At 48.7% G+C, this 15,293-nt stretch overlaps 1 protein-coding gene across 1 annotated transcript in view; it reads left to right on the top strand.

Annotated features, from left to right (window-relative positions):
• The first annotated feature begins 3,122 nt into the window (after positions 1 to 3,122).
• Positions 3,123 to 15,293, top strand: part of RPH3AL (rabphilin 3A like (without C2 domains)) — a 146,216-nt gene continuing 134,045 nt past the window's right edge. The window contains 2 exon segments of the mRNA XM_072747929.1: positions 3,123 to 3,209; positions 9,094 to 9,227. The gene's annotated coding sequence lies outside the window, so the exon portion shown is untranslated.

A 15,293-nucleotide genomic window follows, 5' to 3' on the forward strand; every position in this document is an offset into this window, starting at 1 on the left:
TTAAAGATTTTTATTTATTTATTTGACACAGAGAGAAAGAGCACAAGCAGGGGGAGCTGCAGGCAAAAGGGAGGGAGAAGCAGGCTCCTCACAGAGCAGGGAGCCCAATGCAGGACTTGATCCCAGGACTCTATCCCAAGACTCTGGGATCATGACCTGAGCCAAAGGCAGAGGCTCAACAGACTGAGCCACCCAGGCACCCTGATGATTATCTTCTTCTTCTTCTTTTTTTTTTTTTTTTGTATTTATTTATGATAGTCACAGAGAGAGAGAGAGAGAGAGAGAGAGGCAGAGACACAGGCAGAGGGAGAAGCAGGCTCCATGCACCGGGAGCCCGACGCGGGACTCGATCCCGGGGCTCCAGGATTGCGGCCTGGGCCAAAAGCAGGCGCTAAACCGCTGCGCCACCCAGGGATCCCCCTGATTATCTTCTTGACGATGTACCAGAATTCAAGGATCAAAAACTGGAAGAAATTGGCCAACTAAAATTCAGATGCTCAGTAGAGTGTATGAGGCCCTTCTTGTGCTGATCCCAGCCTACCACTCTGGCCTCATTTTCTGCTCTGCCTCCCTATCTGCCATTCCCAAATTGTCAACATTCCCTTTCTTGCTTTCTCTGTGCCTTTGCACCTGCTATTCCTTCTACCTGTAATGTCCTTCTCCATCTAGCCCACTGGGCAAACTTCTACTCAACCCATGAGTCCCTGCACTGGGGTTTCCTCTGAAAAGCCCCCTCTGAGCCCTGCCACACTCCAGTTCGCTCCTCTGTGTTTCTTTTGTATCTTACCATTTTTTGAGGTGTGGGGGAGGGGCAGAGAGCGAGGTAGAATCTCAAGCCAACTCCACCCAGCATGGAGCCCCATTGAGGCTGGATCTCACCACCCCTGGAGATTATGACCTAAGCAGAAGCCAAGAGAGTTGGCTGGTCACCCAATAGACTGGGCCATCGAGATGCCCGTTTTTTTTTTTTTTAATTTTTATTTATTTATGCTAGTTACACAGAGAGAGAGAGAGAGGCAGAGACACAGGCAGAGGGAGAAGCAGGCTCCATGCACCGGGAGCCCGACGTGGGATTCAATCCCGGGTCTCCAGGATCGCGCCCTGGGCCAAAGGTAGGCGCCAAACCGCTGCGCCACCCAGGGATCCCAAGATGCCCATTTTTGTATCTTACATAGCCACAGAGGTAGGAGAGCATAGTGGCTCTGCCACTACCTGTCTTTAGGTCCTTGGGGAAATTACTCAACTTGCATAGCAATAAAATGAGGATAAACAAGGTCCTATTTCTTATGGTACCTGTGTACTGTGTGATCAGTACACAGTAGCCAACATGCCATAGAATGAATTTCATGGAAATTGTTTATGTTTCTATTTTCCCCACAGAACTATGAGGTTCTTGAAAACCATGCACTTTACCCATCCTCCTCATGTAGCAGATTTCAAAGGCCATCCAAGTGCATACCTGCTGTGGTGTCAGGAACACTAAGCTTTTCTGGTAGCACCGGGGGGGGGGGGGGGGGGGCGTGCAATTTGCAGGAGCAACCACAGAACATTTGGGAAGTAAGTCTTAATAACCAGGTTGTCAGCTGGGTCTCCCCCAAGCCTTGAAATGAAAGAAGCCTCCATCCCTAATTTGAGGCACTTACTCTTTCAAAGCTCCCTGCCTTGGGCCTCACCCTGTCCTCGGCTGTTGTGCAGTCTTGGAACACAACGCTCCCTTGTGTTGTCCACCAAAATCTACTCACACAAAAGTGTTAGGTGTAAATCTTCTCCAGGTGGTTAGCAGTCCGAAGAGAAATTAGGTTCCCCCAGAGAGGCTAGGTGTTCTGTCACAGGCTATGCCAGCAGCATGTGAGCAACTCCTGGAGGGTGGTTTTGGAGTGGGTAGGTGGGGTAGAGCCTGTAAAATCCCTGCAGCCTTAACCTTTTAGAGTTAGTGAGGTGATGGTGATGGTGAAAATTAATGTTAAAAAGTCCCTTTGAGCTTTTATTTTTAAAAAAGATATTATTCATTTGAGAGAGAGAGAACACATGAGGGTGTGTGTGGAAAGGGCAGAGGGAGAGGGAGAAGCAGGGACTTGAGCCTGGAGACCAACAGGGGTGTGGGTGGGGGCCCCATTCCAGGACCCGGGGACCAAGGAGGGCCTGAGCCTAATATAGACACTCAAGGGACTGAGCCACCCAGGCGGCCCTGAACTTTTACAAAGAGTTGAGACTTGGGTCATTCAATCCTTACAATAGGACTATTATGTCTATTTTGCATATAAAGAAACTGAGACTTACCCACTCTGATTTAAGTAAAATTAAAAGAAATTCTAGAATCCATCTCATATGACTGGTTTGTAGTAGACAGCAGAGCAATATGGCATTTCTATAATGGCAGGAAGTCTGCCGGACAGTGCTAGTTTAGAGACATTCGCTCACATGGCCAAGATCACATCTCCCGTGGGGAAGATCCAGATCCCAAATGGAGGTCTACCCCCGGTGATGGTGGGGGCTGCTGTATTCTGGAAACCAGGACTTTCAGATTTATTTATCACTCAACTACTGATTTCTGTCGTTATCTCAGGAAATTATTTCACAAACATTTTTTTTGGTAGAATGAAGGGTTCAAGGGCTTTAGCATGATGGCCTTTCCATTCTTCCCCACTCCCACCCTTGAGGTTCAGAGTGGAAGAAAATGGAGAACGTTGCAGATGTTCTGTACATGGTAGAGCCAAGACACCAGGCTGATGAAAGCGTTAGCTTTTTGTCGCTGTTCTCTTTAGCGACTGTAGCGTTGCCTCCATTCGTCCCTCTGTCAAGGGAGGATTTGTTCATTCTTCTGCCCAGAGCTGAAGGATCCTCATTCCCGGGTGTGGAGCTGTTTCAGATCCCCGAACCCATACCCTGCCTTCCCCTTTGCGTCCTGGGATTGTTAGAATGGGTCATTTTTGGCTTTGGGGACTCGAAGCTGCTTCTGGAGAAGAGTGATGCTTAAAATCCAGTAAGGAGAAGGGGCCCCGGAGACCCGTCCCGGGGAGAGGGCGGCCGTGCCGAGGGTCCTCCGCCCACCAGGTGGTGACCTCAGGCCCCGCGCTCCAGCAACAGGTGGCGGGGCGGGGCGGGGCGGGGCGGGGCGGGGCGGGCGCCCGGGTACCTGCGGCTGCCGGCAGAGGGCAGCCAGGGAGCGCGCCCGGCGGCAGGGCCGGCCCCCCTCACTCCCACCCCAGGTGAGTGTGGCTAAAGTGGGGCCGCCCCCTCGCCCGGGGCCGGGTCTCGGAGGGCGGGGTGGGGGGCTGCTCCTGGCTCCGGCGGGGTCCTGGCAGGCGCCACCGAAAACTTGCGGCTCGGGGGCGGGGGCGAGCCCCGGGAGCCCGCGGGGCGCTGGAGGCCCTAGCGCCGCGCTCCCCTCCCCGCCGTCCGCCTCTCCGGGAGCCCGGGCTGGACCCGAGCGGCCGCGGCCGGCGCCCCATTTGCCCCCCGGAATGGCGCGCGCTGAGGGCCTGGCCTGCTGTCGCCCGGAGCCCGCGAGGTGCGCCCGAGGCCGGGGCCTGGGGCGGCCGGGGCGGGGCGGCCGGGGCGGGGCGGCCGGGCGGGGGAGGGGAGCGGGCGGCCCGAGGCGGGCGAGCGCGGCTGCGGACGCCAGGCGGCGCTGGCGAGCGGTCCCCGGGAGCGCGTCAACAAGTGCCGTGTTTCCCGGGTGCCCGCCGCCGGCCGCCCGCTGGGTCCCTGCGCTCCTGCGCTCGCCCTCGCCCCCGCCCCCGCCCTCGGCGAGGATCTCACGCTCCGGGTGGCTGGCCTGGGGCGCCGTGGTGGGCCCGGGCCCTCGACGTCTGGGCTCTGCCCGGGATTCCCGTGGCACCGTCCCCAGGGGCGTGTGAGCGCGGAATCCGAGGACTTCTCGCAGGCCGGACGGGATTCCTCTGGTTCGCTCTGCCCACCTCTTTTAGTCTGAGAGTCCTGCCCTGGGTGTGTTTTCGAGCCCCCCGGAAACCCACTCCCAGCTCTCAGGCCCACCTTCTTCCCAGGCAGAAGGCTCGGAGGAAGGTTGAAATCCATCTAGGGTGCCTCATTGCTTTCAGGATGAAGGCTCTGGGCTCATAGTGGTACCTAAGACACCTGTGTGGTTGGGGCAGAAGCCCCATTTCTTGAGCTTTAGCGAGGGCTCTGCCTGGAGTTCTGAGGTTTTTTGTCTGCTGCCTGGCTGCTGGGAAAGCTGAGCACCCGATTTTCCGGTCTGGGTGGTCTGTACCCGCCCCCCTCCTCCCCTGACGTGGTTCTAGGGAGAGGTGTGATGCAGAAGGTGGAAACCCATCCTCAGTGAGATCAGGGCCAGGGGGGTTCTGGTGAATGATCATGTTCCATTTGCACTGCTCCATGAGCACTTTCGATCTTTCTAGCATCTGAGGGCTGGAGGAGTCTGGGTGGTGGCCCTGGGCACCCTGGTAACAGCACTGGCAGAGCCAGGGCTGCAGCCTGGTCTCTGACCCTTCCCTCTCCTCCCCCTTGAGAGAATATGCCCTTACTGGGGTCTCCAAACACCCCCCCCCCCCCCCCCCCGCGCCCGTCCTCCTCCCTGTAACATCCACTTGATCTCCCACCTCTTGGGAGAAAAAATCATGCATGGGAGGCCAAGGCTTCATTTCCTCTTTTCTTTCACTGTCACATTTTCCAGACAAGTGCTGCACCTGCTGCCTCCCTCTGGGCTCCACGCCTCCCCTCAATCCTCCGCAGCTTTGGCGCAGCCTGGCCCTACCACTTTGCTGAAACTGCTTTCTTGAAAGTCATCTTGTTTCCAAACATTCCTCTCTGGCTGGCCTCATCCTTCTGCCTGGGGAGTGGCCCCCTGTGTGCTCCGGCCTTCTCTGCAGCCTTTGCTGTGATTTCTGGGGCACCTCACTCTCCTGGCTTTGTTCTTCTCTATTGTTCTTTCTCTTTGCACCCCTCTTCCCTCTTTAGCAGCATGTATTTTGAGGGGCTGTGTTTAACTTCACAGGAGCTTTCATCAGGAGCCCTCAGGGAAGCCCACCCCTCTGGGTTCTAGCATCAGTCCTGGTTCCTTGGCTGCCCCAGTGACACCCCAAACCCCGGCACATCTGAGCCCAGATTCCTCCTCCCAGGCAGCAGCTCTCACTTGTTCCTCGGCAGTGGGGCTTCCACTTTTTCTCTCTGCCTCTAGTGGCCCCTCTGTGAACTGGCTACCCCTGCAGGCCTTAGAACATCTCAGGTGGGGTTCTGAGGCCCTTCAGCTGGTCTCCCTGATTCCAGAATCCTATCCAGCTTCTGCAGCCCACTTGCCACGTCACCGGTAGACTGATGGTTGCCGACCCTCCTCCCCTGAGAAATCTTCACAGGGTTGGGGGTTCCTCCCACACAGAGCCTAGTTCTTCTGCCCAGAGCTGAAGGATCCTCATTCCTGTTGCCTCTGTCTCCCAAACCAGTTTCCAGTCCTGTAGCATCTTTGCTCTCTACCAGGGTCAGCCTTTCTGCCTTTACCCTTTGAGATTCTGCTCAGTCGCTGTTGCCCTGGCAAAGCTTTGTGACTCCTCTGGCTGGACATGTGTGTTTGTGTGTTTCCTTGGCTTTCCTTGTGCAGCTGTCTGCTGCTGATCTCTGACCCTTTGTGCCCTTTCTCCTGGATCCCCAGGACCTGGCACCCAGGAAGCACTACATAAAAGAATTCCCACTGCCTGGATATCCATGAATACCTCCCTGTTATCCTTCCAAGTCTGGCTGAAACTCCACCTCTGACTGCGGCTGATCCAGTCTTCCAGATTCCCATCTATCTACACTCCTGCTGGGTTATTGATGGATTCATTACAGTGTGTGCCACCCAATTTAATACTTTGTTCTCTGCCATTAGCCTCTGGGTGTATCATGGGTATGAGCGATGCTTTTCCAGCTCTTAATCATAGCAGCTGTTTATTGAGTGGTCATTTTGAGTGGGGGCAGCATGCTGATCTTTCCAGGCATTCCCTTATGTGAGTTATCCTCCTGGTGCCGAGATGGGTGGGTGCTGCAGTTATTGTCTTGTTCTGCCCTTGAGAACACAAAACCCAGAGAGTGTTAGGGACCTGCCTGAATCACACAGCTTGTGGGTGGGCAGGGCAAAGGTTGGAACTCGAGTCTGTCTGATTCCAGGACTTTTTTCATTGCTAGCATTTGCTGTTCAGGGAAGCATGTGCTTCAGTCCAGGGAGTTACATGTCCTCTTGGCACCTGGCCCAGGTGTGTGGGATGTGCTGGTGCCATGGTCAGGTGGTTGCTTTGGGACTCCAGGAAAAGACTTTGTAACCAAACAGATGGTTAATGGTGGGACAAATGACTCAGGCTGTGACATCTGCCCTGAGGCCTTAGAAACAGGACATCTGTGTGTGTGTGTGTGTGTGTGTGTGTGTGTGTTAAGTAAAAGTTGTGGTACAAAGAATGCTGCAGGGCCCTCAGGTCGTTTGGGTCCTGTCTGTCCCTTAGGCACTTCACAGGCTTTTTTGGTAAACAAAATTAACCCCACCCCACCCTCTAAACAGTATCTCCTTCAATGAAGTTTCCTAGTCCTTTCTTCCCTCTGCAGGTCACTGTCATATGAAAATGAATTCCTGCTGTGAAACACGGTTGCCATGGCAACCACTAGTGTGAGGCTCTGAGTCTCTTGCTCCGAGGTCTTCCCACTGTAAGCTTCAAGGGGCGGTTTCCATCTCTGTCGCCTAAAGCACAAAATGCTATGCTTCTGTCTCCTTTTTCATAAACACTGAAAAATTTCAGGGTTTTTTCAGGCCGTGGTCTCTGGATACTTGGCACTCCAGGAGCTTGTCACTGGGCTGCCGGCACAGGCCATTAATAATGACCCTAGACCAGTGTCCCTGGTTTAGATCATATTTTGAGTGTGGTCCATGGCGCAGGAGCTGTGGCCACCACTTATCCCTTAATGCCAGGAAAGGCAGGAGAGAGAGTGGTTTGGTGTGGTGGGCAGGGCTTTTGGTGCAGCTCTGCTCCACGTGGAGGTGGTGAAATTGTCTTCTGTTGCTGTCTCTTGTGTTAGAGCCTTACTCAGCTCTCTTGGCAGGGGCTGCCCAAAGCAGGATGCCTCAGGGGCGCTCAGGAAGGAGGCCTTTGGCAGGCCTCATAGCTGCTGACGTTGGTTGAGCACTTACTATGTGTACACACTGTTCCCTTATTCACTCTTCAACTGAATGAAGTTTAAAGTACTCTTATCATTCCCATTTTATAGGTGAGAAAATTGATGTATAGAGAAGCAGAGTGCTTGCCCAAGGACCACAGCAATAGTCCTAGGAAGTGTAGGAAGTGTGGCTCCCGTGGCCAGTGTCCTTGATGAGGTGTTTTTTTTTTTAAGATTTATTTTTTTACTCATGATATATATATATATATATATATTTAGAGAGGGGCGGGCAGAGACAGAGGAGGAGGGAGAAGCAGGCTCCATGCAGGGAGCCCGAGGAAGGACTCGATCCTGGGACTCCAGGATCGCGCCCTGGGCCAAAGGTAGGCGCCAAACCGCTGAGCAACCCAGGGATCCCCGATGAGGTGTTGTTGTAGCCCGTGGAGGGACTGTGTTTAAAGCATGAAAGGGAAAATTGGGAGGGGTTGAGCAGGTTGACTTTCTCAAGACTGAGGCTTAAAGCAGCAGTCTTCAACATTTTATTTCTTTCTTTTTTCAGTTTACCACTTAAAAAGATTTTATTCATTTGAGAGAGAGACATAATGAGCAGTGGGGAGAGGGAGAAAGAGAAGCAGACTGCCCACTGAGCAGGGAGCCCACCTCTGGGCTTGATCCAGGACCTCAGGATCATGACCCCAGCTGAAGGCAGATGTCCAACCATCCAAGCTACCCAGGCACCTCTTCAGTTCACCACCTTTTATGTCTTAAGGGCACGAGTCTGTGGTGAAAAGGCATGTACTTGAATGTTTATAGCAGCGCTATTCATAATAGCCAAACCACCAGAAATCACCCAATATCCAACTGACAGTAGAGTGAACAAATAAATTGGGGGGAATACACAGGATAAAACGCTCTACAACAGTGAGGATGAACAATGGACAGGCACATGGAACAATGTGAATGTATCACACAAACTATATGACTGAGTTCCTCTAGCTAGCTACTCCACCAACAGTGAACGGTCAGGCTGCTCAGTTTCTCATGACTGCAAACTGCCACAAAGACTGTCCCAAAACTTTCCACCTGTGCACACTTATGAGGGTTTCTTTAGGGCAGATCCTGAGAAACAGCACCCCTATGTTGTAGGGCAGATGCATTTTTTATTTTAACAAATTGATGTCCATGTGACATTCCTTTCTAAGCCTCAGATCCCATGGCTTTATCAGTCTGATCCCTGTGAAATTTCCTCTTGTTATTTTGGCCCGACATGTTGGTCTCCCTGGCATATTCTGTGCCCTGGCTTTGTCCCCTTGCTCTTCCTTCCTATTCAGATCCTCACCCAGCAGTGAGATGGGTTACCCCTGGTCACTTCCAAGCACAGGCCAAATGGCTCCCCCTTCCCGGCTACTCATACCTCATACCATATGATTCCATTTACATAAAGCACAAAAAACAGGCAAAAGGAAGATAAGGTGTTGGAAGTCAGTATAGTGGATTCCTGGAGGCATGAGGAAGGCTTCTGGGAGGCTGGTAATTTTTTGTTTTCTTTATCTGGGTGTTGGTCACATAGGTGTGTTCATATTGCCAAAACTCATCAATTTTGATTTGTGTACTTCTCTGTATGTGTATCATACTTCAAGAAGATTTAGTAAAACCAGAATAAAGGCAGCAGTGACCCTAGACCCAAGACATGAATACAGATACGCCACATCTCTGACTTCACTGTCCCTGGAATTTTGGATTTCTAGTGATAATTGGGAGGTAAAGGTTGGTAGCTGCCCAGGTTCTGGGGTGGGGACAGCTCTGGGGATGTGGAAGCAGGGCTAGCTCTGCTCTGGCTTCCTCCTGTCCCCCTCCACTCTGTTGGGTTTGGGGAGGGCTTACTAAACTAGAATGTGGCTGGTAGGGATCTGCCAAGTCAACGAAGTGGCCCTTTTCTTGCTGCTGTGATTCTTGGGGGCAATCGAGGTGATATGTATCACTTTCTTTTGGTTGTAGGGTGTCAGACTGACCTGGAGAAACTGCAGAATACGGCTGGTGCTATTGCCCTCAGCACAGACATCCTCAATCCTCTGACAGCAACAAGCTGCCTGTAAAACATCAGTATTCCAGGGACTTCGCCATCCTATAAAGTAAGTGGCATTCATTGGGAGAGCATCTCCTTTCATATGGCAGTTATATACTGCTAAAAATACCAGAGCATCTTATGTAAGACTGTACGTACTTAGCACCTTATGTAAAAACACTTAGTATACCAGGGGCAGTTAATCAGTGGGGTGTTGCAGTGATCATCGTGGGCATGATTACAGAATTACAATGTTTGCCTGGTGAGGAGGGTGATGGTCGTCAGTACCCAGCCCTGCCTGACTCATGCAGCTGTGCTCATGCCTGCAACGTGTTGCTGCTTTTTCATCTTGGGATCTGGCCATCCAGGCGGTTGAGTCGATGCCAGGGTTTATAAAGTTCTCTCTTGCCTGCTCCCTAGCCCCCTTCTCATTCACTTATTGTATGTCCTCTGATTCCCAGAAATGCAGCATCTTGGATTTAGAAGGGCCTCCTCCCCATCCAGAGGTCCCCTCACTGAGTAGCAGGGAGGGGGCACTATTTGGCCTGTGCTTGGAAGTGACCAGGGGCAACCCATCTGAAAAGGTGAGGATCTGAATAGGAAGGAAGAGCAAGGGGACAAAGCCAGGGCACAGAATATGCCAGGGAGACCAACATGTCAGGCCAAAATGAACAAGAGGATATTTCACAGGGATCAGACTGATAAAGCCACGGGATCCGAGGCTTAGAAAGGAATGTCACGTGGATATCAATTTGTTAAAATAAAAAATGTATCTGCCCTACGACATAGGGGTGCTGTTTCTCAGGATCTGCCCTAAGGAAACCCTGGCATGTGTGCACAGGTAGAAAGTTTCGGGATAGTCTTTGTGGCAGTTTGCGGTCGTGAGAAACTGAGCAGCCTGACCGTTCACTGTTGGTGGAGTAGCTAGAGGAACTCAGATGGTCATACCCAGGAGTTCTGTGCAGTTTTGAAAAAGAATCAGTTAGATCTTTATATAACAACATAGATGAAGGGCTTCTGGGTGGCTCAGTAGCTTAAGCGTCTGACTCTTGATTTTGGCTCAGGTCATGACCTCAGGATTGTGATATCAAGCCTAGTGTGGAGCCTGCTTAAGATTCTCTTTTCCTTTCTCTCTGCCCACCCCCCCCTCTAAAACAAAACAACACAAAACAAAATAAAACAATATAGATGAATCTCTAAAATTGTACAGGGAGGAAAAGTTTCAAAGTAATAAATTTGTTATCATACTATTTGTAGAAATATATATACATAGTCTTTTATACTTTATATGAATACATATATATGTAACACACACCTTCATGTAAAAGCATATAAAATGGTCTAGAAAAATACCTTCCAGGGGTGTCTGGGTGGCTCAGTTGGTTAAGTGGCTGCCTTCGGCTCAGGTCATGGTCCCAGGGTCCTGGGGACCATACTTCTCCCTCTTCCTCTGCCCCTCCTCCCAGCTTGTGCTCTCTCTCTTTGTCAAATAAATAAATAAAATCTTAAAACAACAACAACTTCCAAACTTTTTTTTTTAAGGTTTTATTTATTTATTTGAGAGAGAGAGAGAATGAGAGTGAGAGAGAGCACAAACAGGAGGAATAGCACAGGGAGAAGGAGAAGCAGACTCCCCACTGAGCAGGGAGCCTGACATGGGGTTCAATTTCAGGACTCCAGGATCACGACCCAGGCGAAAGGCTGACACTCAACCCACTGAGCCACCCAGGGGCCCCAAACCTTTCAAACTTATTATTATTTTTTTTAAATTTTTTAAATATTTATTTATTTATGATAGACAGAGAGAGAGAGAGAGAGAGAGAGAAGGAGGCAGAGACACAGGAGGAAGAAGCAGGCTCCATGCCAGGAGCCCGACGTGGGACTTGATCCTGGGACTCGAGGATCGCGCCCTGGGCCAAAGGCAGGCGCCAAACCGCTGATCCCCCTAATAGTTGTTATCTCTAGGAAAGAGGGAAGAGACCAGAATTGTATGTGTGTTGGGGGTAGGGTGGGGATGATCAAAGGGAAATTTAGCCTCTGTGATATTAAAGTTTTTATTTTTTTATTTTATTTTTTCTTAAAGATTTTATTTTTTATTTATGAGAGAGAGAGAGAGAGGATATTAAAGTTTTTAAATTGATTTTATTGATGTATATAATTTATATACCTCAAATAATTCACTCATTTTAAGTATACAATCTGGTTGAATTCGTAAAAGGGAAAGTATATAATTAAAGGTTAATACTAGTCTAATCCCCTTCGTGATACAAGAAAACTTTCCTCAGTGTGTCTCTGAGCACCAATGGACTGTGACATGCTCATCATATAGTGCTTTGCATTTGAGGGCTTCTTGTGTAGGTAGAAATTCTTCCTTTACTTGAGCTGAGACCTGACTCTCTTGTTCTACCTCTGAGTCTGTCCCTTTGGGACCTTCTCAAATAAGCCTTCCCTTTTCCATGGACTAGGATTTTCACTGGTGCAAGATACCTGTCATACCTACCTCCTCTGGGGAGAAATACTCATCTCTTAAATGGATTCCTTGTAGAATCTGTAGGGTTATATGGATCACACATCCCAGATCCCAAACTGTCCTGGGCACCTGGCTCATAAGCCATCCTCCTAAAGTTTTGCAGAATAGGATCCTCTACCCCTGTTGTTGCTTGACCACAACATAATATTTCTTCAAGATAATAATGGTCTTTTGAATTATAAACATAATTCATATTCACTGTGGAAATTTAGGAAATACACCAAAACACAAGAAAATAAGAGCCAGTGATTCTCAACCCCCAGAAATAGCTGTTTATAATGTTTAAAAATTGAGATCATTCTATATAAATGATTTTATAACCTGTATTTTATTTTTTTTAAGATTGTATTTATTTATTTGAGAGAGTGTGTGTATGTATGCACGGTGTGGGGAGCTGCAGAGACTGAGGGGAAAGCAGACCCCCTGCCGGGTAGGAAGCCCAATGTGGACTCCAGCCCAAGACCGGATCATGACCTGAGCTGAAGGCAGATGGCTAACTGACTGAGCCACCCAGGCGCCTCTAACCTACATTTTATTTAACATGTTTACTTATTCATAAGAATGATGACAGACATATATGTAACATACTTTTTCTTAGTTCAGTTGTTCTTTTTTAAAAAATTTATTTTTATGTTTATTTTATTTCTTTAAAGATTTATTTATTTAGAGAGAGAGGGAGAGACAGTACATGCATGCACATGTGTATGCAAGGGGCGGGGCAGAGGGAGAGGGAGAAAATATCAAGCCAACTCTCCACTGAGAGTGGAGCCTGACATAGGGCTCAATCCCACAACTCTGAGATTGTGACTTGATCTGAAATCAAGAGTCTAATGGTTAACCCACTGAACCACCCAGGCATCCCTATTTTTTATTTATTTTTTAAGATTTTATTTTTAAGTAATCTCTACACCTAACTTGGGGCTTGAACTCACAACCTTGAGATCAAGAATTGCATGTTCTTTCTTTATTTCTTTTTCCTTCTTTTTTTTTTTTTTTTTTTGTAAAGATTTTATTTATCTATTCCTGAGAGACACAGAGAAAGAGAGAGGCAGAGACACAGGCAGAGGGGGAAGCAGGCTCCATGCAGGGAGCCTGACGTGGGACTCAATCCCAGGTCTCCAGGATCACACCCTGGGCTGAAGGCAGCGCTAAACCACTGAGCCACCCGGGCTGCCCAAGAGTCACATGTTCTACCAACTGAGCCAGCCAGGCTCCCCTATTATTGTTTTTTTTTTTTAATTTTTATTTATTTATTTATTTATTTATTTATTTATTTATTTATTTATTTATATCATTATTTTTAAACATAGAGAAGTTTGTGGTATTGTGGGCTGAATGTTTTCTGTTTTCCCAAAATTTGTATGTTTATATCCTCACCTCCAATGTGATAGTATTTGGAGATGGGGTGTTCAGGAGGTGATCAGAATTAGATGAGGCCATGAGAGGGGGGGCCCTCATGTTGGAATTAGTATCCCTAGAAGAAGAGAGGCCAGCAGGCTCCCCCTCCCTCCTTCCTCCCTCCCTCCTTCCTCTCTCTGTCCTCCCTTCTTCTCCTTCCCTCCCCCTCCCCCTCTCTCCCTCCAACCCTCTCTTCCTCTTCCCCTCTCTCTCCCTCTCCTCCTCTCCCTCCCTTCCAGCTCTGCCTGCACCAAGGACTCAGGTGAGCACACAGCACTCAGGAGCCAAGTTAGCAGGCACCTTGATCTTGAGCTTCAGCTTCCAGAACTGAGAAATCACTGTTATTTAGTTACCCATTCTCCAGGGTATTTGTTTTTTGTTTTCTTTTTTTGTGGTGGGCAGCAACGTCCAGTCTATTGAGTTATATTGAGCTAGAGTCTGCTGCTCCCGAAGAAAGAGGGGATCTGAGGGGTTGTCTTCTCCAGGCTATTTATGAAAGCAGCCTGAGCCCACTGACCCTTGTGGCTAAGACCATGAGTCCTTTCATTTTATAATTTCTTCCTTTGCTTTTGGATTTGAAGGTCTTCCCCACCCCAAGATCAGATAAATATTCACCTGTATTTTCTTCCAGTTCTTTATTTAGGGCCCAGTCTTCCATTTACTTGTTCTCTCTAATCCAGTTGAAACTTATTTTGGGGGATGCATACATAGGTAGCTCAGTGGTTGAGCGTCTGCCTTTTGCTCAGGTTGTGATCCTGGGGTCCTGGGATCGAGTCCCACATCGGGCTCCCCGCAGGGAGCCTGCTCTCCCCTTGAGAGAGCCTGTGTCTCTACCTCTCTCTCTGCGTCTCTCGTGAATAAATAAAATATTTTTTTAAAATAACTTATTTTGTTTTATGATGTGAGATATGACCCTGATTTTATTTCTTTCCAAATTGTTGACCAGTTCCTTCTGTTTAATTTCCTTTCCCATCATCTATATTTTAAATTTAAAGTGATTTTTTGGGGTCTACATTATAATTCTGTTGTTCAATATTCAAAAGATACAATTGTACTGCTGAAACTAATGTAACATTGTATGTTAACTAACTGGGATCAAAATAAAAACTTTAAAAACCCCACAATATTTGGGATGCCTGGGTGGCTCAGTAGTTGGGTGTCTGCCTTCAGCCCAGGGCATGATCCTGGAGACTCGGGATCAAGTCCCGCGTCCCGCTCCCTGCATGGAGCCTGCTTCTCCCTCTGCCTCTCTCTCTCTTTCACTCTCTCTCTCTCTCTCTGTGTCTCTCATGAATAAATAAATAAAATCTTAAAAAAAAAAAACCCACAATATTCAAAAGATACAAAAGACAATGAGATTCTCACTCCTCTCTTATCCCTTAGCTTCCCAGTTCCAGATCAGGTGTTACTAGTAACCATGTGTTACTAGGTTATAGGTTTTGATTTTGGATACTAAGTATCTTTCCCTCTTCTCTGGACCAACTTTATTTTTATTTTATTTTATTATTATTTTTTTAAGATTTTAAAAATTTATTCATTCATGAGAGACACAGAGAGAGGGAGAGAGAGAGAGAGAGGCAGAGAAATAAGCAGGCTCTATGCAGGGAGCCCGACATTGGATTTGATCGTGGGACTCCAGGATCACACCCTGAGCTGAAGGCAGGGGCTCAACCGCTGAGCCACCCAGGCGTCCCTGGACCAACTTTATTTTTTATTTTATTTTTTAAAAGATTTTATTTATTTATTCATGAGAGACACACAGAGAGAGAGAGAGGCAGAGACATAGGCAGAGAGAGAAGCAGGCTCCATGCAGGGAGCCTGATGTGGAACTCAATCCCGAGACTCCAGGACCACGCCCAGGGCCAAAGGCAGGTACAAAACTGCTGAGCCATCCAGGGATCCCCCCTGGACCAACTTTAAATGTGAACTTAAAAAAAAAAAAAAGATTTTATTTATTTATTAGAGTTGGAGAGAGAGAGAGAGAGAGAGGCAGAGACATAGGCAGAGGGAGAAGCAGGCTTCATGCAGGGAGCCTGACGCAGGACTCGATCCTGGGTCTCCAGGATCAGGCCCTGGGCGGAAGGCGGTGCTAAACTGCTAAGCCACCAAGGCTGCCCTTAAATGTGAACTTTATTCTGTGTACAAACATACTAACTTCCAGCTTTCTGTTTCATTCATTATCTGTCTCTTTTTCCTCTATGATTA

The sequence above is a fragment of the Vulpes vulpes genome, chromosome 2 (assembly GCF_048418805.1).
Source record: "Vulpes vulpes isolate BD-2025 chromosome 2, VulVul3, whole genome shotgun sequence".
NCBI lineage: Eukaryota > Metazoa > Chordata > Mammalia > Carnivora > Canidae > Vulpes > Vulpes vulpes.